General features: G+C 40.1%; 1 protein-coding gene across 14 annotated transcripts in view; it reads left to right on the forward strand.

The window, feature by feature from the left end:
- The window catches only part of KMT2C (lysine methyltransferase 2C), a 198498-nt gene that overhangs the window by 13204 nt on the left and 161565 nt on the right, over nucleotides 1-23729 (forward strand). Inside the window, exon 1 of one of the 14 annotated variants that reach the window (XM_040593321.1) lies at nucleotides 5229-5590. The exons of the other annotated variants lie outside the window; for them this stretch is intronic. The gene's annotated coding sequence lies outside the window, so the exon portion shown is untranslated. Of the gene's footprint in view, nucleotides 1-5228; nucleotides 5591-23729 lie in introns of those variants that run through there. 14 annotated transcript variants of the gene reach the window in all.

The following is a 23729-nucleotide window of genomic DNA, read 5'->3' on the forward strand; positions in this document are numbered from 1 at the left end:
ATATACTAAATAAATTATTGCTTCCTTACTACGGGTTGTTCCCCGCCCCCCCCCCCCCCCCCCCCCCCCCCCCAAATGGTGTCATCTGGCATTCCAGATTTTCTTCAAGAGTATATTTAAAAGTTTATCTGCTAGAAAAGGGTAGGGCTATTTTAATTGATTTAAAGAAAATATGTCAGAATTTGTATTCTCATTGGATATCCATCATGCGCTGTTGAAAACAATTTTGTCCTGCCTGTACTAGCAGCTAACAATGCATGTCATTAGCAATGAGTCATTTTCTGATGGCCCGTGAGTGTTTAGGTATTGCCTGTTTTCTCCCTCTTCTTGCATTTTTTCGACTTGTAGTTTATTCATCTATACTGGGTTTTAGGGTTTTTTTGAATTCATTTGCTCACCCCTTTATTTTCCTTTCTGGTAAGCGGTACTACATTATTTCACTTGCACAACAGTGTTTACTCACACCAGTGCTTAGTAGTAATGTAAAACGGACACGGGTCATGAGACTCGTGTGCAGTGTTTCTGTAAGAAAGCACCACATGCCATGCTACTTCAACACCAGGTCAGATAGTACTGTTGGGAAGGTGAAGAAGTTGAGTAAGGAGAGGTAGTACGAGATTTGAAGACCTATATTTCTTATTTCAAGGATTTTTTTCAGGAGTGCTTTTTAACCTGATACAGCCTATGCTTCTCCGCTGATACCACTTTTTGCGTTGTGTTACTGGACAAGATCTGGTGACACTTTGTGAGCTCAAGCTACCTTGAGACATCAGTGCTGGTGCTCTGTGGGAAGGTATCGGCCATAGAGGCAAAAGGGTGCGCTCCAGCTTGTTATTAAGGGTTTCTACCTCAAATTCACATTCATCAGTGAATTAAGTGTAATGGTAGGCTTTGCACTGAAATGGCCTGTTCTGCCATCTCTGTCAGGGATGCAGGGATGGTAACCTTTGGCTGAAGCATGGGAAGACATCAGGGAAGACCGACACCTTGAGCCTTTTCAGTAACAATTGCCAAAACTTGTCTGTCAAAGCTGTAAGCATAGACACAACTTGATGCTTTCTATGTAAAAGCTATTTCAGTTACCTAACTTATGTTACTGTTCAAATTTTATTTCTAATAGCATGCTTGCTAGACATGACATCTTAGATGTAATGGCTTTAAATCAAATTTATGATAGTATGTTAATGTGGGTATGTAGTTGATGCACTAAATGTATTTCTTGGCTGTATGGCATGCAGCTGATCTACCTCGGGTTCCAGATATGATCTGGTTCATGCTTACAGGAAGAGACAGTGTAGGGAAGAGGAAAAAATACAGTATGGAACCTTTATTTTTTAGTTTGGTTTTCTTTTTACTTTTAGAAATTAAGTCTATCTCCATAGGCTGCCTTTGTAGAGGTTAGAAACGAAGAACTTCCAAAACCCTTCACATGCAATAAAAAAAGAAGTCAGACTACTCCTATTTAATCTATGCTTTGGCATGAAAAGTGGAATTCACAGAGAAACTGTATTCACAGAAGAGCGTGGTTGAAGTTGCTATGTAGCATGGAAGCATGAAAGGGTGCTAGAAGGTAAATTGCCTTTACATCTCAGTAGAATTGCCAGGCTAAGGAAAAATATCTGAGTTTCCTTTTCTGCTTCTTGTCCTTTTGGAGCTAGATACTTCAGGCTTAATCTCAAGTTTTACGATTCTGTTATAATATTATTACAAACCCATTGAAGATCATGAAAATAGCAGGTCAACAAAGTTAAGAAGAAACACATGTTCAAAAAAGGCACATTTTTGTGCTTCTTAATACATTCATCATTGTATGTTTTAAAGTCAATGAAGTACCAAATCAAATGTATGACCTAGCTATAGTAACGAAGTAATACTTCAGTTGTGGAGCCCCTGTCTCTTATTTGTTTATGTATTGCACCTGAAATTTAGATGGGACTGTTCAGGAAGGGTGATGTATCTATGTCTGAATTTCTCTTGGTTGCTGCGGAGTAACATTGTTCAGAAGTTAGAAATTGTAACTATCGTAAACAGTTTAGGCATGCTTTGCTAAACGTGCCTTGATTAACTCAGGAAAACTTGTTATCCTTGAGTTAATCAGATTGAGTTTGGAACAAAACAGTCCACCATATGCATAGACATAAGTTTTTATCTTAATCATTAAATCCATCGCTTCTGTTGCTTACAGGAAAAAAAAGTCTGCCTTAGGAGAGATGACTGATCCCATTTTTTCCCATGTACATTTTCTTGGCAGAAGCGTTGGCTTAAACAGTTTCTGCCTTGCCATCATGGTGACACATGTTTGTGGAGACGTGTGAATCGGGGCAGGGAATCGATGCAGGCAAAATTGCTTTGCTTTCTTTCAGCGTCCGGCCCCACTGCTGCTTGCTGGGTTACCCTGTAGCAGGATCAGTCCACTCGTTTGGGTCACAACAGGATCCAAGATACAGCTGAATGGGCACAGTTCAGAGGCTGGGAAGAAGAGGCATGGGGTGCGATCAGCTTCAATTAGAATTGCTGCCGAACGTGAAACACTACCCTGAGTGGTTCCTTCAGCTCCTTGTATAATCCTACTGAAGGCAACTTCTGGGCACTATGTGTGGCAAAGTAGTAATTAGTCAACATGACCGGTGTTGGACCATGTCTGACTGTGCTGTAGTAAGATTACAGTTTTGTCGTTACTGAGATTTTTATGACAGTTAATCTGCTTTTACAGTAAAAGAACTAAATCTCACATCTTTCATATGAGGGAAAATGCAGCTCCATGTTCCAAGCTCTGGGGAAGAACAAGGCCAGCTAATATGACTTCATACCTGTTAGCTTGCATCTTGGGTCACGTGAACAGTAGGGAAAAGTACTGAGAGTAATTTATTATTATTATTTTAACCAGCTATTATTAAATTGCAACGTGTCTTGTTTGTGCTAACATACTTAAATGGGTCAGGTGACCTGGTATGTTAAAACATGCATTTTTTTTTCTGGTGGAGTGTAACGTGTTTGAAAATATCTACAGGTTTAAGGTACAGCAGCACAAACAACTTTGTGAATTTTTGATGCGTCGGTGATGCTGCAGAGGTGATCGTCTCAGAAGGGACCGCACCAGTGTTGTAGTGGAACCTTATATAAATAGGCAGTTACGGGATAACTGACATAGAGTAAAGTTGGTGCTCTAGCCTTGCTTGACCTGCTATGTATAAACACAGAAACTCATTTTATTTAATGCAATTTGGAAAATACACAGCTTCTGTCTACTGTTGTGTATCCTCTTTGGTTTAAGAGGAGCTTAGTTTAGTTAATCTCAGAATGTCTGGTTAGAAAAATGTTTAAACTCTATGGAGATGTGTATCCAAGAGGGGGGTTGTCCTGATGAAACTCAAAGGGCTATGAATGCTAAACGGAACAGGCAAACTGATGAGTGTCTCAGTTGTGGTTTCTCAAGTCACCACTTGTTGGTGGGACAAAAATAACCAATCCTTACTGGAAAATAAAATACTGACATTTGCCACCTTCGCTGAAGTTTAGACTAACGTATTTAACCTTCTCATTGCAGCAGACTGAGTGTGCTAATACATGTGGTTACCAGAGATGTGCTGATAAGCCGTAGCTTGATAGCTCCTTGTAACTAAATATATTTATGTGTCCGTACCTGTACTAACATGGCACGGTGGCTCTTATACAATAGTTACTTGTTTCAGAGTAAACACCTGCAGATTTTTTTATGTGAGTGCTTTCTTTTTAAAATTTTATCTTAATCTCTGGAGAATTGGTTTGATAAAAACCTTCCTGTAGGCCAGGCACCTAGAGCCTGTTTCAATTGAAAAGACAGCGTCGGTCCACTCTCTGTGCAGGGGTAGGTCCCACTGTGTGTGAGGTTTGGGGGTGGTTTTGATCCATCTTAGAGGTGAAATGGTCTTTTTGAGGTCCTGAGTGCATGTATTGAGAATTTCTCTAACCAGCACTGATAAGGCAATAACTGAACTTATTTGCTTGTCCACGGCAAAGGTGCTTTAGGTTAAGTATGTCCAGTTGTAGCTTGGTGTAACAGAAGAGAATTTAATTCAAAAAAATAATTCAGATGAGTGAGAAAATAGGGGTAATGCATGGCCTTATTATTGTTTGGCAGATACCTCAGGTTATTGTTGTCAACGTGTCAACCTGTGTCTTGCAGATGTCTGATACTTAAACAAATTTTAAGAAAACTTACAAAAGATTGACCGAAGGGAAGCATTACACAACAGCCATCTCAGGGTTTTATGCAAAGTCGAACAAAGGTAGTTGCATTACTACTTCAGTTGCCAGACCGATTGGTTTGCGAGTATCTATCGATAGGAGTGAAGTGATAGTTGCGCAATGTTTTCTGGATTTGTTTTTCTCCCTGTAGCAAATAGAAAATTGGCCAAGGACCTTTTGAAGGATTAGGAAAGAGGCGTTTGTAGATGGACATTTGTCAGACTTGCTTTCCTAGCTTGTCCGTTCCAGACTGGTTTTGGAGAAGTGTAGAGCAGCCTGAAAACTGTTAAAAAGGGCTTGGGGTGGGGGTGGGGGTGGGGAGGGGGAAGCGAGTCCCCGAAGTCACACCTTAATCTTTACGGCTGGAATCCTCTTTTTCCCAGAGCAGCCCCCACCATCCGAGGAGGGGCCGGCCAGGGAAGCGGCATCTATGGAAACGTTTTGTAACTTTTCCGTCGCGCTGCTTTGTTGAACGGGCAAGTGCAGGCGTTGGGGGAAGGGCGGAGGGGGAAGGGAACGGGGGGCGCTGCCACCCGCCCGCGCTGGGGAAGGTGCTTCTAGGACAGGGGCTTGCGGGGGGACAGCCCGGGCGCTGCCGGGGCCGCGTCCCGGGCTCGGCCGCCTCCGCGGGGCCGGGGCGTGCGGCGGCCCCCGGCCCCCCTGGGCGCCAGCGCCGCGCCGTGCCCGCCGCCGGGGGTGCGGGGCGGGGGCGGGCGCTGGGAGCCTCCGGCGGGGGCGCTGCGCCTCCGGCCGCCGCCGTTGTGCCTCGCTAGCGCAGGCGGCGCGGCGGCCCCGGCTCCTGCCGCAGGACTCCGGTCCGCACATTGGCGGCGCCCGGCTGCGTCGGATCTACTTTCTCTCGCTCGGCTTTTTTTTTTTTTTTTTTTTTCCTTTTTTTTTTTTTTTCTTTCCTCCCCTTTCCCCTCCCCTCCCCTTTCCCACCGCACCCCTCCCCCCCTCCGCCCTCCTCCGCCGGCGGCTCCAGCCTGGTTCGGGGAGGATCCCGGAGCCGAAGTTCCGAGGCGATCGGGGCCGTGGCGAATCGCTCCCCCGGCGGCGCCGCCCTGGGGGCCCTGTAGCGCCGCCCGCGCCGCGCCCGCCCGGCCGCGCCGAGGCCCCGGGGCAGTGCCGGGGAGCGCTCCCACCGAGCGGCGGGGCTCCGGCGTAACATGGCTGATCGCGGGCAGTGCTGAGCGCTCGGTGGCTCCGCACGGCGCTGGGCTCGGGCCGTGACATGTAAATAACTTCTCTTTCCTCCGGATCGTACGGGCGGGCACCGATGCCAGCCCCTCCATTTTCCAGAGGGGATTTGTGAGAGGTTCCGCGGGGCTGGGCTATGTCGCGCAAAACCAATTCGCCGGGGGTGAGTACGGTCAACTTCTTTGTATTAAAGGGCAAACTGTGACAGCGGGCACGGAGCGGGCCGCGGGGTGACTCCCGGGGGGGGGGGACACACGCACCGGGGGGCAGCGCTGCGGGGACCTGCCGCCGGGACCCGGCCGAGAAACTTGCCGGGGGGACCCGGGCGCCGCTGCCGCTTGGGGACCTTGCGGCGTTGGGTCACAAAAACCCTCAAACCCCGCACCCCAAATCAGACCTGGGTACGGGGGTTCAAGTAACACACTCCCTAGGTAATCCTCGACCTTTAAAAAAAAAAAAAAACAACAAAAAAAGGGAAAAATAAAAAAAAAAAAGGAGGGGGTGGGGTGGGAGAAACAAGAAACACAAAAGCCCAGCTCGGGTCTGCCCTGAGCTCGGCAGGCAGTCATCTGGGCATGCCTTCCCCCTGCACACCTATGGCACACACGTGTGTCTGCACGCACACACACATATTCTTTTATAATTATGACTTTATATGGTTAGCTATAGCGCAACTCTTTTTTTTTTTTTTTCCTGTTTTTTTTTTTTTTTTTAGCACTTTCGTTTCCTGGTGTGAATTCTGGACTGATGGAAAAATGAGATAGGATTAATTTTTCTGAAATATTTTGAAGTCCTCTGTACACACGGGTTTTGAAAAGAGTGCCATTTTAATTTTGCATGATTTCAAAGCTTACCTGTTTAGTATTAATTTTAGATGATCCAGCTGCCTTTCTCTGTAGTTCTAAATTCAAAGAAAGAAATTTTTTTAAAAAAACTTACTATATTTGTAGCGCATAATGGATATCCAGACCATCATATATGATGATTTTTGTATGAGCAGTGAGCAAATAGGTTGTAAGTCAAAGTAAGTGTTATGTAACTGGCTGGCTTTAGCAAACTTGATACCAACTGTAAAGGAAAAAAAAAAAAGTCTTATTTTGGTTTTGCTTTTTGATATCGACAAAATGAGAGGCCGACTCTCCTTTTTTTCAATGGGATTACTTTGTATCAGGTTGATTTTTAAAAAACAACAAACAAAACCCTCAAGCAACCTACACTTTAAAAATATAACCCAGTTAATCTGTACAGTGTTTTGTCTTTTTCTTAAAAACCTGTTTCAGCCATGTACCTAATCCTGGACACTAAATACTAGATACCCACCAGTGAATCATTAGTTAATGCTGTAACTGTATTCATTACATAATTGAAGAGCATTCCTCAGCTAGTATAGTTTTATTATTAAACTCACCATTTTCTAGCGTAGTGTTATTTGGCATAGTTAGAGTTCCTGAAAGAACTGAGGATCAGTATGAAAATAATTTGCCTTTTTTGCATCTGAAGAAATAAAGAAGTAGTGGGTTATTACTCCTGTTGCAAAACTGAAACAAATAGGCAGACATTTAAAGATTCTCAGCAACTGTGTAAGATACTGTGTATTGAAAGAAACAGTTACTGAGCTGGAGCTTACATGTAGAGGTCTTTGTGGCATTTTTTTGTACATTATGGTGATGTTAGTATGTTGTGTTTGATGTTCCTGCACAATAAAATACACTCGCTATGGAAAAAAAATGCAGCTCCCAGACTGTTTAGTGCAAATATTTTAACCATCTACTTGTGAGACAAACGGAGGCAGGAGACAAGATATACTCAGTGCTGATGTGATCAGCTGCATCTATGCTAGCCATTCGTTAATTTCACTAGTGATTACATTTATTTTTACAGTATTTGATGTATGCTTCCTTTACTACTGTATTGTAAATGTCCTTTCTTTTGATAATATACTTGGAGCTTGAGTATATGTAGTTTTTAATTGCGTACCTCACTTGCAGGTTGTCTTTGTAAACTGTTTTGTGACTCTACTCTTCTTACATTGTATCTACTCTGTGCAAAGTAATACATAATATTGTCGATATTAAGTCTACGTGCTTTTAGGGCAAAATACTCTGTTCTATTTCTTGTAGGAATTGTTACTGAATTTTGGTATTACTATTTTATAGACAGCATACTCGGTTGACTTAGATCCTTTTTTCTTTGTTTCTCCCGCACTTCTTCTTTTCTTCTGTATTATTAATTCCCAAACAGAAACTTCTGCCAAGTTTTGGCAAAATGTCTTTGAGAGGTTTTCTGGGGGGAAGGCAGGGGGTGGCATTATTGTCATTTACATAATATGCCAGTAGAAAGTAGTTGCATCATGTATACTTTCTTAATGTGACTGTTCATTGGACTTGCCTGAAAATGATCTCTTAAAGGTAAACGGCTGAGCAAAAATGAAAAGCAGCCATGTATTGATTTCTGCTTTTGTTTCAGGCTAAAAGGACAATTCAGCATGTGCTTTACAGGGTATTTCCAGCCTGAAATTTAGTCAGCTATTTAAAAGAATAATGGTAAAAGTGCTCTGTTATTGTCACTGCTCTCAAATCTTACGGCTTTGCAGTTCTCTTTTCCTGCTCTAAATGTGTGGATGGAAGAGTCTGAGTATGGAGTAGTATATACTTTGTAGACCATTTGGTATAAAACGTGCAGAAGGGAAGAAGGGAAACTGGCTCTGGAGTGTTGTCAAAAGCATACTCTAAAGGAGCTGAAAGATACTTTTTTTTTTTTTTTTAATTCGGGCTGTTCAAGTTTTGGTAATTACTAAGGCTTCTGGAAACTAGGTAGGGTGTTTTCAGAAAGAAGTATTAAAAACCAGTTTGACAGTGGTCCTTTAGCTAGTCTTTTATAATTCTGTCTTTCCTCTGAAATCCTTTTGGCGTGTTGTGGTTCTCTGGCAGTATCCCAGCGTGTGATATCACCGATATCAGATGTCTTCTTGCGATTCGTGGCATTTGCTGTGCCGCAGCGGTGCTCTCTGGGACGGCTTAGGTGAACCAGGAAATGTCACAGAAATTCGGTAGGGAAACCAGCATGATAAACAGTCATGTAGTATTGGGAATAGGTGAGCGCCTTCTGTTTAAGAGTGTTCAGATCTTTGTGTTTAGGGATCTGATGTGGAATGTATTCAGCCAACAGATGTGTCTTTGACCGAGTAGTCTTTACAGATTTTTTCTGAACATCTTAGATGTAGACGCATATCAAAATGAGTGGCAAAACATCACAGTTAAGCTTTTTCCTTTGGAAATAGCTTTGATTTAAAAAATGGATCGTAGTCATACGTGCCCTTGTTAGGATTTATTTTCATCTCAAAGTTGATGTCCAGTTCCAGGCGTAAGTATAGATGATATTGCACATATGGAGGAAATTTGACTCCTCCATAAGATCTGATGAAAGTTAGTCATAGTGCATTGCATTTCTGTCTGTCTCTTCGGTGAAGTCTCCCTCTTGTCTGTATTCACTGTTGAAATTTTACACAGTAAGCGTGGCTTGTGCTGATGGTGCTTTTGTAATATAGCTAGAAAATAAAAGATTTCACATTGGTTGCTTTGACCCATGCTTTCAACCTAGTTACCAAGCATTGAAAGGTAAATACTTGAGTAATTTACTTAACTAGACGGTTGTAGAAGGTGAAGGCATGGAAGACAAGTCTGCTTGTGCATTTATTTGTTTGTTTAGCCAGGACTTGCAATTCTTGGGTATAATTCTGTTTCAGGGGTAAATTCTTTGTTTTACAGGGAACTCAATATTCCTTCTAACCACAAACACTTCCCTGTTGTTGTTAATCCAGATATCCCTTTCTCTTTCTTCTTTTTTTTCTTTTTAATTCCCCCTTTCTTTTTTGTTCTTATTTTTCATTTTCATGCCCCAGTGCTGTAAAAAGAGACCGTAGATTGCTTTTGTAAGACTCTCTTCAGGAAAACGTGCATGTGAGACCAGGTTATTATTGCCTGGTTTGTAGTTAGGCTTCTGCCCTAACCAGCTTATGATCAAAATTAGACTCTTGCCCCCTGTTAGTGTCTAACATCAGATGCCACAGAGAAAAACGTGACCACCTCTGAAGTGGGCAGTTACGGAATAATCATTCCATGGGGGATCTGCTTGAGATGGGATTAGGCCAGAAGGAGAACGTGCTGTGTTATTTCCAGAATTCAAAAATCCTCAAGCAAAATTCTTATTTATGCTTACAGTTCTGCAGAAATCTATCTTCTTTGAATCAAAATTAATTGTGAGGATACTGATTTTGATGGGATTTGAAGGCTTTTTCCAAGCATGAGGAACAGGGTGAAAGGATATGACGTAACTGGCAGAACAAAGAGAATGGGGCAGGGGGAAGGGGTGTGGTGGATGTGACTGTACAAGGACAGCATAGCTGGAGCAGGGAGAAGGAGGACTAAGGTTCGAGCTTTATTTTAGTCACCTTGCACTTCTGTTTGAGTTGGGCGATGTTGTCAGTACAGTTTTGTGGCACCATTGAGAATGAGTTTGGTGTGCAAGAAGATGCTTATGGTGGTTAAGGAGAGTGATGAGGGAGTGAGTCTAGAATACTTTCTAATCTTCTCAAAGGTTGCTTGATCGGGGCCAAAGAAATAGATGGTGTGCTAGGTGTTGTCACTGCCATGTCAGCTTTGGCTTGCCTTGTGTACAAAGGGTTTAGTCGCAGTCATTCATTGTATGTTCAGAACTATCATAAAATGGAGGTCTAGGTCGAACAGTGAGTACTGTTTTAACCTTTGACAGACTTTTCTCGTTGAAAAGTGTCACTTTGGTTTTACAGTATTTTAGTAGAAAGCTAATTGCACATAGGACTAGGTACAAATGCAAGGTAGAGGGCTTTTGGAAGGATCATGGGTTTGCAGTGATCAGAAGAGGAATTCAGAGTTGCAGGAACGTAATCTTTCAGACAGATGGGAGATTGAGGATGAAAAGCATGGGCTTCAGTCTTTTTCTTTCCCCTTAATCCATCTTGGTGCAGTAGCTTGCCTGTGAGCAGTCTCTTTTCTTGTGTATTTAACCATCTTTTCCCTTCCATTTGTCCCATGTCATCTTCTGTTCTCACCTTGTTAAAGGAAGCAGAGATTTTTAAATGAAGAAAAATAAAACAGTTTAACGAATGATGTAAAGACAGTGTTACACACTCCAGAACTAGCAACTACTATAATTTGCAGTATACTTCTTGGGAGGGTGATGGTGAGGAAGCCTGGAAGATTTCCGAGGTGGTTTGTGTGGATCAGGCAGGGTGCAGTCTTGCGCGAACACATTCCCGGAACAGGGCTAGGGAGGGGAGCCTGGCCTGTATATGTTGTTTAGTTTATGTATTAGTGTACAAAATATAAAATAATTAAATACGTACACCACCTCCCCCCCCCCTACTTGTCTTCAGGTAGTAAAATCCACCTAGAATGGTGTAAAATGTTTAGCTATGAGGAGTTTATAAGTTAATCATTTTTTTCTTCCATGTTTCAGAAATACACATAGCTATTGCATCTGCCTTGGTGGCTGTGGCTCGGTTACTGAGATGGTTATGTCACTCTTCCATAGAAAGTTTTGGAATCCTAGAGCTGAATCGGTGAATAGCTACTATTTTAGGCAGTTCTATTGCCTCCCTTGGGGATGTTTTGAAATTCGTTGACTTCTGTTTAGTATGTTACCGGAAAGTCAGGGTTTCTGAACTGTGGTGTATAGCCAGAAACTGCTATTGCCGGTTGTGACATCTGCTGCGTTCGCCCCTGTTGGTGAAGATTGCTTGCTGCTGTTTTCTCTGGTGAGAGCTGGCAGAAATGAAGGTTAGGGGGAGGTGGTTCTCTTGATCGTTGGTAGTCCTACATACAGTTCATATGTAAACAATCCTCTATTCTATTTATATATTTATTTCTTTCCTTACGGCTGCCTAATCTTCGACATCTGCTGCTGACAGCTTCACCAGTACTACAGAGGAGTTTTCATTATTGGTGCTTCTGGACCTCCAGATAAAGAGCTGTCAGTGAATGAGTACTGTATGGATTCATTTAATTATTAATCAGGATGATGGGGTATTCTCTAAGGTACACAATTCTGTTTCAAAGACAACTGAAGTCAATAGAAAGTTTTCCATTGAAATAAAATAGTCATGAGAGTAAACACTCATCAGTATAAGTAAGAATTTGATAGTCCAGTCTGTTCGGTATCTGCTTTTTTGAATAGTGCTAAATGATTGCTGCTCTGCATGATGAAGTGTGGGGAACAGGATGCATTAGAAAAAATAAAGCAGGCATTGCAGAATAGTTTTTCATTCTTCAAATTTCAAGAAAATGTGAGATTAGTTTTCTGTCAACTGAGATTCTGTGAAACAGTGCTGAGCTGAAATCTTAAGAATTATAAATTGCATAAACTTGTCCTTGATTTCTGTATTATTCTTTTACTGGCCAATTAGTCATGTTTTACTCCCACTGCTTTCAGATACTGACAAGAATCACAGTTCCGTTGTTTGTAGAGAAGAAAAAACAAACCAAAAAACAAAAAAGAAAAGGACATGTCTAGGCCACTGGGTGAGAACTGGGCTTATTTGCTTGTGTTCTTCTTGAGCTAGATGTGTATTTCATGCCTCTGAGACACAGCCTACTGTCTGATACACAGTTTCATCAAACACACAGCAGCATCCTAAGTACTGATACTATGTGTTAAATGTTATCAGAGCAGTGTAGGGCTGAATACTTTTGAATGTAGGATTCCACATCCAGTCCTTGTATTTTTCACCATCTCCTGTGCAAGAATTTTCAGGCCAGGAAGCAGATAAAGAAGAGCTACTTTGTGGGTTCTCCTGGTGCATAACATACATTTGTAGTTGAAGAGCAGGAGGCTTTTTCTGGGGAGGGCTGTCTTGAAGATCTTCTTTGTAATAGAAAAGTCAATGATGGTTGTGGTCTCTTCAGCAAGTTGTAAGGATGATTTTTTTCTGACTGTTCTGTAGCATCCTCTGGGCATTGAATTATTTGTGAGAAATTTGAAAGATGTGGTGTAGTGGTATAGTTAGGGGCAGAGAAGCGGTGGTGGTGGTATGTCACTTAAAGGCTGTAAGAGAAGCAAGAATGGAGGGGAGTGGCTGCATCTTACATAAAACTGTTGTAACTGAGTAATACAGTCGAGCTTTTGGGCACACATAGGGAGACACGTGCTGTTTTTTTTACAGTGTGCAGCTGCCCCACAAGCATTTCATGTCAGTACAGAAAGCACCTTCAACATCTGGAGTCCAAAATCAGTCTGCACAATCTTTTCAGTCGTTGCAACCTGTAATGAAAGACGATGTATCTTGAAATAATCTGTGCTGGAATCTCTCCTCCGTTTCATCCAACAGCCTCCTAAGCCTGCTAAACCTATCAGAAGCAAACTTTCTGCAGATGATCCTATACCCAGATTGTGTTTGAGCAGCAAAAGTGAAATTTGCTGACAGAGCTCCATGGCCACCCTGGTATATGCGTTCCAAGGCAGTCATCCAGATCATAGCATTCTGCATAATATACTTTGTCTTTCACCGTGTTTCCTCATGAACATTCACCACATCCTCACGGAAAGTGGATAGATGAAATTAAGCAACTTTTAGGTCTGTGGATGAACTCGCCCACAGTCAGTATATACTAACTGTTTCTTATAACACTTATGTCCTTAACTCTTTGTTTGTGGCTTCCAAGGATGCATGCCAAATTTAATCAGAAGGATGAGCCTGGGTGCTGAAAATCAGGATTTGTGGGTTGGGTAAAGTCATGGGTGCAACAAATAGACAAATGAAAAAATACAATCATACTCTAATATCTTTCCTGCACCTCTGCCCTAAAGCTCACCTCTTTGTTTCCACAGATAATAAATTGCCTCTTATTCCATCTCTTATCCCCAGGAGACAACCATCTTATGAGCTTTCCCTCAGCTTTCTCTACAAGCGATGTCTACCAGTCTTCTCAGATAGGTTCACAGCTTTAACTTTGAAGGTTAGAGAATCTGCGTAACATTCAAATAAGAGCTTTTGTGTCCAGGAGCTTGTTTGTTACCTAACTATATTACTTGATCCAGGGTTGGGGGGGCAAAATAAACTCCCATAAGTCTCTCCCTGTAGTCATTTAATGGACTACAAAAAGCAAAATATTATAAATTCCCTATAAAAGGTAAGGTTTATCTCAAATTAGAAGATAGCAACAGAGTGTCAGCTGACTACTTTCTTCAGTGACATAACACATGATGCTTGGGTTATTTCTAAGGCTTCGTCAGGAATTTGGTGACTTAGGAGAATCCATTGAGCTGTCAGAAGGGCTTAGTGTTGCTTAAATATAAGAAAAGTAGGTGGTTTTTGACTGTGAAAGCATCTTGTTGAAAAGTGTGATTGTATGGCAAGAAGCTTGCTGTCCTTGAAGTTATTTTTTTACTGTGGTGGATAATGACTGCCTGACTATATCAGTGCAGTATGGATGAAGATCCTAATAAGCCGTCCACTGAATGGGAAGGTATATAGGATGCTCAGACATTTATTTTTTTTTTGCTTTCCTCCCCTCTGCCTCCCACCATACAGAACTGATTCTCTGTAAGACTGCATGAGAGTCTCTGGTCAGAAATCAGGAACAAGTCTTTTAGAGGTATGAAACTTTGAGTAAACTACTGAAGGCTACATAATTGTGTGTTCATTATTTGCAGTTCAGGATGTCAAATACCAGGCTGGAAATGGAGGTTGGTGTTGTCAAAGATTGGTCTTTACATGTCACAGTAATTTGGGCAATATTGTGACCTTTGTTTTCCTAGCTTTTGGTTCAGAGTCTGTTTGTAAGGTAATGTGAAGAAATTTTCTGTTTCACAACAGCACTTACGCTGGGTCAGATCAGAGATCTGGGTGTCCCATCGTCATGTTTTCTGCAGTGGTTAATAGCAAATGCCTGGGAAGGAAAATAAAAAGAGAATAATTTTGTAATGATACTTCCCTGGACCACTAGTTGTGGAAGGTTGGGAAAGAATTGAGGGATCTGTGGAGTCAAGATCTGTTAAGCGTTGGGTATCTCCTTTGAATGTGTCCAGTTTCTCCTCAATCACACAAATGTTCAACATGCTGAGCATGGAGTACCACAGTTAAACCGCATATTCTGAGAACAGCTCCCTTTTACTTGGGATTTTCTTGAACCTTCTCCCTATTAGCATAAGTGCCGTGTAGTATGTGTTGGAAGAGACAGTAAACGCTAATTTTGTGATCACCTTTTCAGTGTGAATTGTATTTATAATTATCAAGAAACATGAAGATGAATGTGTGGGAAAACCAGACTGTATACTTTTCAGAGGTGCACAAATATCAAAGACCTAGTTGAGAGCACCAGGTTACATCAGTGAAATTTTATTTAAACTGAAGGAAGTGTGTGTCTGTGTGTGTGTAATGGGAATGCTTTTTGAAAGCATTAAGAGACAAATGGACTCCAAAAGCAGAATGTCTGGACTGTTGGCAAGTTTTCTTGTCATTCTTGGGGCAGTACATTTTTTTCACTTTTTGCAGCCTTAATGAATCATGGGATCTTGTTTTTGATGTGAAATGTCTATGTTACATAGCTTAGGTTTTGATTAATTCTATTAGTTCAGTAATACTTGTATATGGATGATGAACCTGTTCTGTATAAAGACCGCAAATAGTTTTGATTATTCTGCATATTATGTTTCCTGATAGAACTGGTTATCCGTGACTTAAGGTTTCACACTTGATCACGCTGGTGTCTGTGGATCTACAGATCTTTAACACCCCCAGTGTATTAATACTGTTATCAACTAAAGCTGCTGCAGCTTTAGTTATTTTTCCTTCTTCAAGGGTGCTGTAGTGGCCAGTTTGAGTTTAGCCACCAAACGCCATGGTGGCTGTATGGTAACTGCAGCAGCATTTCAGTGTCTTAATGGATCAGGTCACATGCACACACTCATTAAAATATGATTAAGGTATCCCCTTTTGTTTGTTAGACGGAGCCAAGCCCCTGCTTTGCGCTGGACTGTCCATTATGTTTGTGCTGTGTGTTTGAAATGTCTCTTGTTTGTGAGGCTGATTGTTCGCCACCCCAAGCCCCAGCCATATTCAAACCTCTGCTGAGGATGCGCTGCATTCAGCTGGCTTTCCGTTATTCCTTTCTCCTCTTACATCAACTGGTGATTAAATGCCCGTTAATTAAAATGGTGTCTGCTTTCTTTTAAAGCATGGTCTTCTAAAGACAGATATGAAGCTCCTTTTGTTGACTGGGGGCATCTCTTGTTTTCCCATATCTCTGCTTTGCCACTACTGAAGGCTGTTGTCTTTTGTTTGTTTGTTTTTTATTTAATTAATAAGTTAGTCTTACAGTCAGAGAATCACCGTAAATTATGTTGGTAATTTGCCATGACCACCTATGGTAGTATATAAATCACGAGAGAATAACAAATCTTACAACTAAATTAAAAAAAATCAAAAGGATTTAGTTATGCTTTCTAAGACAAGCCTTCTTATCTTGTCTGGAAGTAGAAGAAACCAGACTGTTCTTTAGGTTTATTTTTTGTGAACCATGGAAATCAGTGTGCTTCAAGCTCAAAGGTTTGTAGCATGAATCCACAAATTTAATTTGTATCTTTGATCAGGTATAGCCTTGACAGTACCTATGAAAAACATAAACTTAATGGAAACATGGTATAGTTGATCACATCCTATGATCAGTGTAAATGACTGGAGAGGGACAACTGGCTTCTGGTGCTTGTTTGAATTTGAGCAATGAAGAGTATTATTTCCAAATCAACATGTTGCAGAAGAAAGGATAGAAAATGCTATATAAGTTCTTAGATCTGGCTTTTCTTTTGACACGCTGTGAAATCAGATGATTTGGCACTTGTAACTGCTGTGGGTAAGAGGCGTTTATAAGAAATAAAATAAAATGTATATGTGGCAGTGGTGGGGGAGGCGTCTGTTCCGAAAACATCTGAGATGCTGGAAAGTGTGTCCCCAGTGGGAAAGAGAAATTGCATAGCTGGCACTGAGGCTCACTTCTTATGCATATGTGGCCATATTTAGAAAAGGATCAACACTAGCAACTGAATTATTAGAGAAGTGAGTGGCTAGAGGGATTGAACATAAAGGAAATTATTTGTGTCTTGCCTGTTCATTTGAGTTTGGCCAGACAGTACTGTGGGAGGGTTGCTAACTCTAGACTAGCTGCCCGTGCAAAGTGAATTTTGAGTTTCAGAAAGTAAATGTTTTTTTGATTTAAAGCTCCACAGCTGCTGTTACCTGGGTTTGTACATGGCTGCCTTCTGCCTGGGAAGATGAACAGGCATGAATGAAAACGACCCTCTCCACTTGTAAGCCTGGTCTGGAAAGACCTGATCCAGCTTGATGGAGCAAAGTGCTGGGTGCTTGTATCGTACATAGCACTGTGGGAAACTCATGGTTTCTAGTACATCTTGCAAACATCCATGTGTATAAAGTAAAGCAAACAATAGCCAATTAAAAAAAAAACCAACACCACCCCACCACATTTCAAAGAAGTTCCATAAAAAAGAAGAAAGATGTTCTACTGGCAAGTACTTGTCAGTGTAGTAATGTAGTTCATTATAATTATTTGCACTTAGGTGCCAATTTTTAGTTTATTTTGATTTTGTTGCAGTACAACAGATTATTTAAAGAAATAAATAAATTCTTGGGGGTCGGGGTGGGTGGGTGGTGGAGTTAAAACAGTGCTTCTAAGGGCACAGCCGAAAGTAAAGCTTTTCAAAGTTTTTAGGAGCAGTTACCCCCCCCCCCCTCCCCCCCCCCTTTTTTTTAAGAAGTGATTCTTTTTTGTTACGCTCATCAGGACTCATTTTGAACGACTTATTTTTCTTGTTTTGGCAAAATAGTTGATCAGCGCAACTGGCAAGGAACTGGCATAAAGCAACAAAGAATTTCTGTCTCCCTAAAAACTGTATTTGAGGCCATCTTGGAGCACTTTGTGAACTAGAGTAGAAGCTCTATGTGTAAGAAAGGCCATTCAAATTAAGTTGCACGTTTTCCTCCCCAGAATTAGCATACCAAAATACTTTATTGCAGAGTGTTTAGAATACTTTGTACAAGAAATAACAGTTAAGTCGAAGGTTGCTAACTGAGAATCTGTATTGATGCCAACAGACTCTTTTTTTTTTTTTTTTTTTTTTTAATATGAAAGCTTTGTATACATAACAGGATGAGTCATCACTGGAGATTTCTGAAAGTGTTTGGCATCCTGAAGAATCCTTTTGTATGTCTCTGCCACACAAAAAAAGTATTTTTGTCATGAAACTCTGCCTTAAGAAGTATTGCAATAACTGGAAGTTTAGGGGAGGATTTTCTAATGTGGCTTAAATCTTGACTTTCTATTATTGTTTAAAAAATATTTTGGTATTCTTAGATCTTCCTGAACAATAGAGTAAAAATTTCTAAGTAGTTTGTTGGCTGTTAATTTTTTAAGATGTGACTTCAGACATACTTTTTTTATAAATTTGTTCTAAATAGTGTGTAATAGGAGCTTGACTGTTTTCCTTAGCTTTAGTGCAAGTATTAAAAATCTGGTTGTAGGAGAATACTGTATCTAATTTTGCTTTATTTAAACAGGGTCCCTGTTGTAAGGCCATAGTAGTTGTTTATCTGAGCCACACTTATTTTAAGTACATTTTATTTTGATGCAGTTGTCATGTAGAAGAACTGGTTGGCCTTGGTAGTGTCTGTTGTGTCTCTGAAGAAACTAATATCTTGAAGTATTTTCTTACATGTGTTAAGAACATCAGTAGTTGCAATTCTCGCTCAGAGCAACTACTTGATAAAAAGAAACAGAAACCTTTCTTTATGTTCAAGGTGATGGTAAGTCACATATCAGACCACCACTGTATTTTACCCATGATTTTCCTAATGATGTGGAACACAGTTTGTATAATGTTCAAGTGTGTGCAAGGTGGCAGAGATTGAATTTTGCAGCTGGTGAAACAGGGTAGCAAATTTGTTTTTATCTGAGATTTTTAGGAATGTGTGAAATTTTTCAGGGTTTTCTTCCCCCAATTCATTTTTAAGCAGTATATCTTCTAAACATGCTGTAATTAATTCAGAATATCAAAGCCATTGATGGATTCTTTCATGCCTTGTAATAGTGATGATAGATATATTTATTAGGTATTAAATTTAATAGCTTTGATTTTTATGATTTCTTTTGAATGAACCTGAATATGAAATTCATGTTGAAGGAAACTTGAAAAAAAAAGAACAGAATTCTTGAGAAGAAGAATTACTGAAGAAGCCTTCAGAATTTGTAGTCCTTCATCCAGAAAAAAAAAGGTTTTCATAATAATTTAGAATTGTATAGGCTTTTAACAGAAATTCTCTGAATGATACTGATAACAGAAGGCATAAAAGGCTGAAGGGCTTTCAGACAGTCCTTGAAGAAGTACATGGGTTAATTATTAAGCAGTGCACATGCAAGTGGGATAGTTTTGAGTCAGGCTCTTGGACTTACATATTTTTATTTTCCTGTGCACATCCAAAGCTAAGCATTTAGAAGTTCTTTTAATTTGATTTGGAAGTGAAACAACAGAAATTTATTTAGCTAATAAAGTTCATGTTCAATGATAATTTTTATTTAAGCTTAGAATTAGTTCATTGGCATTGTACGGCAATTCTTTTTAATAGCACGCTTTTCTGTGTTTGGTTTTTTTCTTTAATTTGAAGTTCTTATGCTGTGTGTTACCAACATAGTATTAGTCTACAGTAAAGCGAATGTTGGATCATGCTAATGTGGAGTATGTCTAGTGAGACTGAAGCCCTAGTTTGTTTTTATTTTCCAAGGGAAGCTAAACCTCAGCTTTTGGTTTAATTTTTGGAAGAGTGAAACCCTCAACATACCTGCAAATTGGGCCATATAACTGGATATAAGAAAGTAAGGCATCGGGGTATGTCTGTATCTAGGGAAGGCAAAATTTTTTGCGTTATTATTAATTTTATGTTTGCCTGGCATCCTGTCAGAGGTCTTACTAGGAGGAGCTATACTCCAAAATACTGTACTTCCTCCAACAAAACATTGTTTCCAGCTGTTCAGATGTAGAAAGTTTCCCTTAGGGACATTGAAGCAACCACATTACCTTCACTGTAGGATCCAGACGCAAAGAAGGAAACCAGTATTTTTTTCTTCTATCGATTGACTTTATGTGCTAATTTTGCAGTTTGTAGGCCAAAACATAAGTGCCTGAAATTTCTGAGTGTCTTAGATTTTCTCCCAAGTCTTGAGAATTCAAGTATCCTGGAGTATCCATTTTCCAATATGTTGAATGCGGCAGATCCTGGATGCTGCTGTAGGTTGCTTAAGTTTGTGGTAAAAAGGCGTTTCTAGTGGAATCTGTCATTGAAACAGAACAGAGAGACATGGAGGAGGAGAGGTGGTGGAGGTTATTGAAGGTTTCTCACCTCATCACTTCTGAGGAACCGTTCCCTAGTCATTTACCTACCCGTGTTTTGTTAGTAATGGAAACTTTCTAGTTAGCTTTATATTTACAGGGCATTTAAGGCCATGATTCTGGAGATCTGTTCTGCTGGCAGCCATGGCTTAGGCAGTCGCCTTTTATTGCAGCTGCTCATCCCTGTTTCTCTGCCAATGCAACTGCTAGCATGCCCGCATGGAGAACCTGGCTGCGAACTCGCCTGTGACAGTATAACCTCAATTTGTAAAGGGTACATGCAGCTTACGTGTTACTTCAGGTGAATATTTGACCGTTGTCCAAGTCCTGTTAGTTTTGCTTTGACCCATGCTAGCTTTTTATATAAAGCTGGGTTTTATATTTGTAGATTCTCACAGTAAAATCACAGTGTTCAGCAAAGCATTGCTTTGAAAAGAAAGAGGTGTCTTCAATGGCAATTGGTTTAAAAATTGTTGTGGGCTCTTTATTTTTTATTTTTTAAATTAGTCTTTACCTTTTCTAGCTGTGAGGTCAATGTTTCCATTCACTTTCTACAGTATAGTTTTAAATCTGTAAACTTGTGCTTTTATCGCTTTTTTTCTAGTTAACAGTATTATTGATAAAATGTTAGATCTTGTACAATTGTAAACTTTTGTAAGTAATTTGAAATTTTAAATGGTTCAAATATGCAGAAAAAAAGATGAGATTTGGGATAGCGTTAACATCTTTATCATGTCAGTAACATATTATAGTCAGCAATCAAATACCTCCTGTTGTGCCTACATCTGTTTTATTTGCCAGTAAACATAACCTTCCACAAGTCAAGACGTGCCATGTCTAGGCTAAACGCTCACCAAATATAAATTCTGAAATGAATGCTGGTACTCAGAAATACCTTGATACTTTCAAAAGTTGAGATCCAGAAACCCAGCTTTGGATTATCTTCATGAGAATTTTGTGCAAAAAATTTGATTGTCCAAGGTAACAAAAAAAATAGATTAAAAAAAAAAAATAGATTGCTCAAGATAACAATTGTCTAAAGAATTCATATTGTGATGTGTTAGTGCTGGGCTTTTAAAGATGGGAAAATAAGTGTTAATAATTCATATATTTTACTTATGGTACTTGCAGCACAGTTTACAAAATGATAGGTACAGGTACTCTGTAAATGTTTTGTGGAGATTTGTCTTGAAAATCAATAAAAATTGAGCTGCAATTCCAGTGTGTTTGAATTCGCTTGTATCCAAGAAACAAGGAACGAAACCTGTCTAAAAGACTGGAGCTGGATTGAAATAGTTAATGGCAGGCTGTAGGGATTAGTGTTGGGTTCAGCCTTGCTGTTAATGAGCTGGAAGAAGGCGGAAGCCACAAGCTAATGGTATTGACAGACAGTATGGGGGTAAATGGATTTGTCAACACAAAGAGAGAGAAAATGGAGAACACCACAGGTTAGGAATATACAAAATACAGAAAAAGGAGAAGGAGGTTTCCCCCAAATCTACTCTAACCAGTAAAACAACCACTATTGGGTCAGCCGGGGTGATGGGTTTTCCAAATGCTGCACTGATGAATGTGAGAATCTTGCAATAAAATGAAATAAAAGGGGACAGCAGATAAATGAATGTTTTTTACGGATTGTATATTAATTATCTCAAAGATGTTACAAAGATGAATGCATTACCATTTGTTATACAGCTAGACTTCGTGTTGGTATGAAGAACAGCCATGCCCACAGGATACTGCTGCTTTGAGACAACAGTTAATGCTCATGCCTGAGTTTTAAATGAAAAGTATCAGGGAGGGGGAAGAGTGCTGTTGGTGAAATGTAGTGGTTAAGAATTGAGCATATTTCAAACTAGCAACTTTCTATTTTTGTATTAAAAATATTAAACCTATTTTATCTTGTAGGTGGTGGTGTAATGGTAACTGTGCCATTTAGGCAGACATCTTTTCTATATCGTAGGAACTTTATCAACAAAGTTAGAGAAGAGAGGGTGTTTTTATCAAATACCATTTTCTGGAAATAATCTCTCCAGTCCACAATGGATGAAAACATGTCATCGTTATTATCATTCTAAACTAATAAATATAATCATCCATTCTTGAACTGTCCCAAATGTAACCTCAGCTGCTTTGCAGACACAGACATTGAGACTAGACTAGCAGCGTTTACCAGCTGTGTGTAAGAGCTACACTGCACGTAAAGGGATTTCACATTTTATTATGTGGGAGGGATGATGTCAGTTTGGTTGATTATGCCCCTTTCAAGCTGCTGTGATAATTACCTGCTTGTTACCAGAAGTGTCGAACCCATTTTCAGTTCTTGTTTGCTTTTGCTGTCATGCCCTAATTGCTACATAATTTTGTCCCTGCCAATTACTACCTTGGAGTTGAATTTTACAGTGAAAAAGTTCTAAGAAGCAATAAAGTAATTGTTTTTTAGATCTCGTATTTTCAGTCGAATATTTTATTATGCTACAAAGTATATTGAAATACGTGCTGCTCACTTCTGTGATGCTGTGAAATCCCACGGTTCCCACTGAAATCAAGAAGATGTGGAAGGTGTGACTTCTTGGGAGATAAAGCCCTTGCGGTTGAGATGGCTGTAGTACATACCTTGATGGTTAAATACACAAAAGTGAAGAGGTGTGGAAAATTGATGGCTTCTGACTTTTTATTTTGGAAATAATTATATCTACTACATTCTTTAGAGGCAGAAACTCTTAGGTTTAATGTGTTTTTTCTTACTCCTTCCCTTTCTTTTCATTCTATCGTTTATCTACTATGTGAGTTTTAAAAGTTGCCTTTGATGTAGATGTTAGGTCATCTGATGTGATCCCTTATCCGCAGTTTTCTATAAACATGTAGTGTAAATGGATTTCTTTAAAGGTGCTGGGCCAATTCTGATTAAAACTGTTTGTTTGAGTTGATCAGTGGAATAAAGGTTACAGTAATTGGGTTGAGGTCTGGCTAATCAAGCCCTTTGTTGTCTTTGGGAACTGTTATTGCCTTACTTTGCATTTTTTGGGTGGTCCTCCAGCAATAAATTCTGGTATTAGCCAATATTAATAACAATTACTGCTGTTGAAATCTGGATATGGAATGATGTGGATGAGCATAGGGGAGAGGCAGAAGTGGGATTTGGATTAAGCACAGTTAGACAAAATGTTCTTCAGTAGAGGTGTAGAGATGGGGCTACAGTCTGGAAAGGAGCGTTTCTGGAAAGATATTTAGTGTGTGGGATGTTAGTGGCTGTCTTGAAGCTCTCTGTATTGTAGAGATTGTGAGACTGAATCACATTAAAATGACAGCAGCCAGGTATCTACAATTTAAAGAACGAAATGTTGGCAAAAAGCCATGAAGTGGACTAAAGATTGCAGAAGCCTTGAAGAAAATTCCTTTGGTGAGAAAGGTAAAGGTGCTCAGTCTGTTAAGTTGTGGAAGGCTGGAGAATCCAAAGCCTAAGACTAAGTAGTAGGTTGATTACAGTGTACAGTATCTCCAGCAGAGAAAATACTGAGTTCTTAAGGGTTCCCTAGTGTAACAGGAAAAGGTACAGCAAGAGGCAGTGGTTAAAAACTGAAACCAGGGAAGATCACGTAGGAAATGAGCATGAATTTCATAAGGAGGAAAAAAAGACAAAGGGTATGGCAAAGTGAGTGCCTTTCTGAAAGATGGACTTCCATCAATTATAGTTATCGAGTGATATTTATGGATATTAGACTTACATGGATAATGATTCTGGCATTGTATCCAGTGCGTCTGTGAGCAGTTAGACTCCTGTTTTGCTAGCACTCTTTAGCAGCTTTTTCATGGATGGTGTAATAAATGTTGAATATCTTTGTGGTCAAAGATTCTTTTCAAATATA

The sequence above is a fragment of the Falco naumanni genome, chromosome 4 (genome assembly GCF_017639655.2).
Source record: "Falco naumanni isolate bFalNau1 chromosome 4, bFalNau1.pat, whole genome shotgun sequence".
NCBI lineage: Eukaryota > Metazoa > Chordata > Aves > Falconiformes > Falconidae > Falco > Falco naumanni.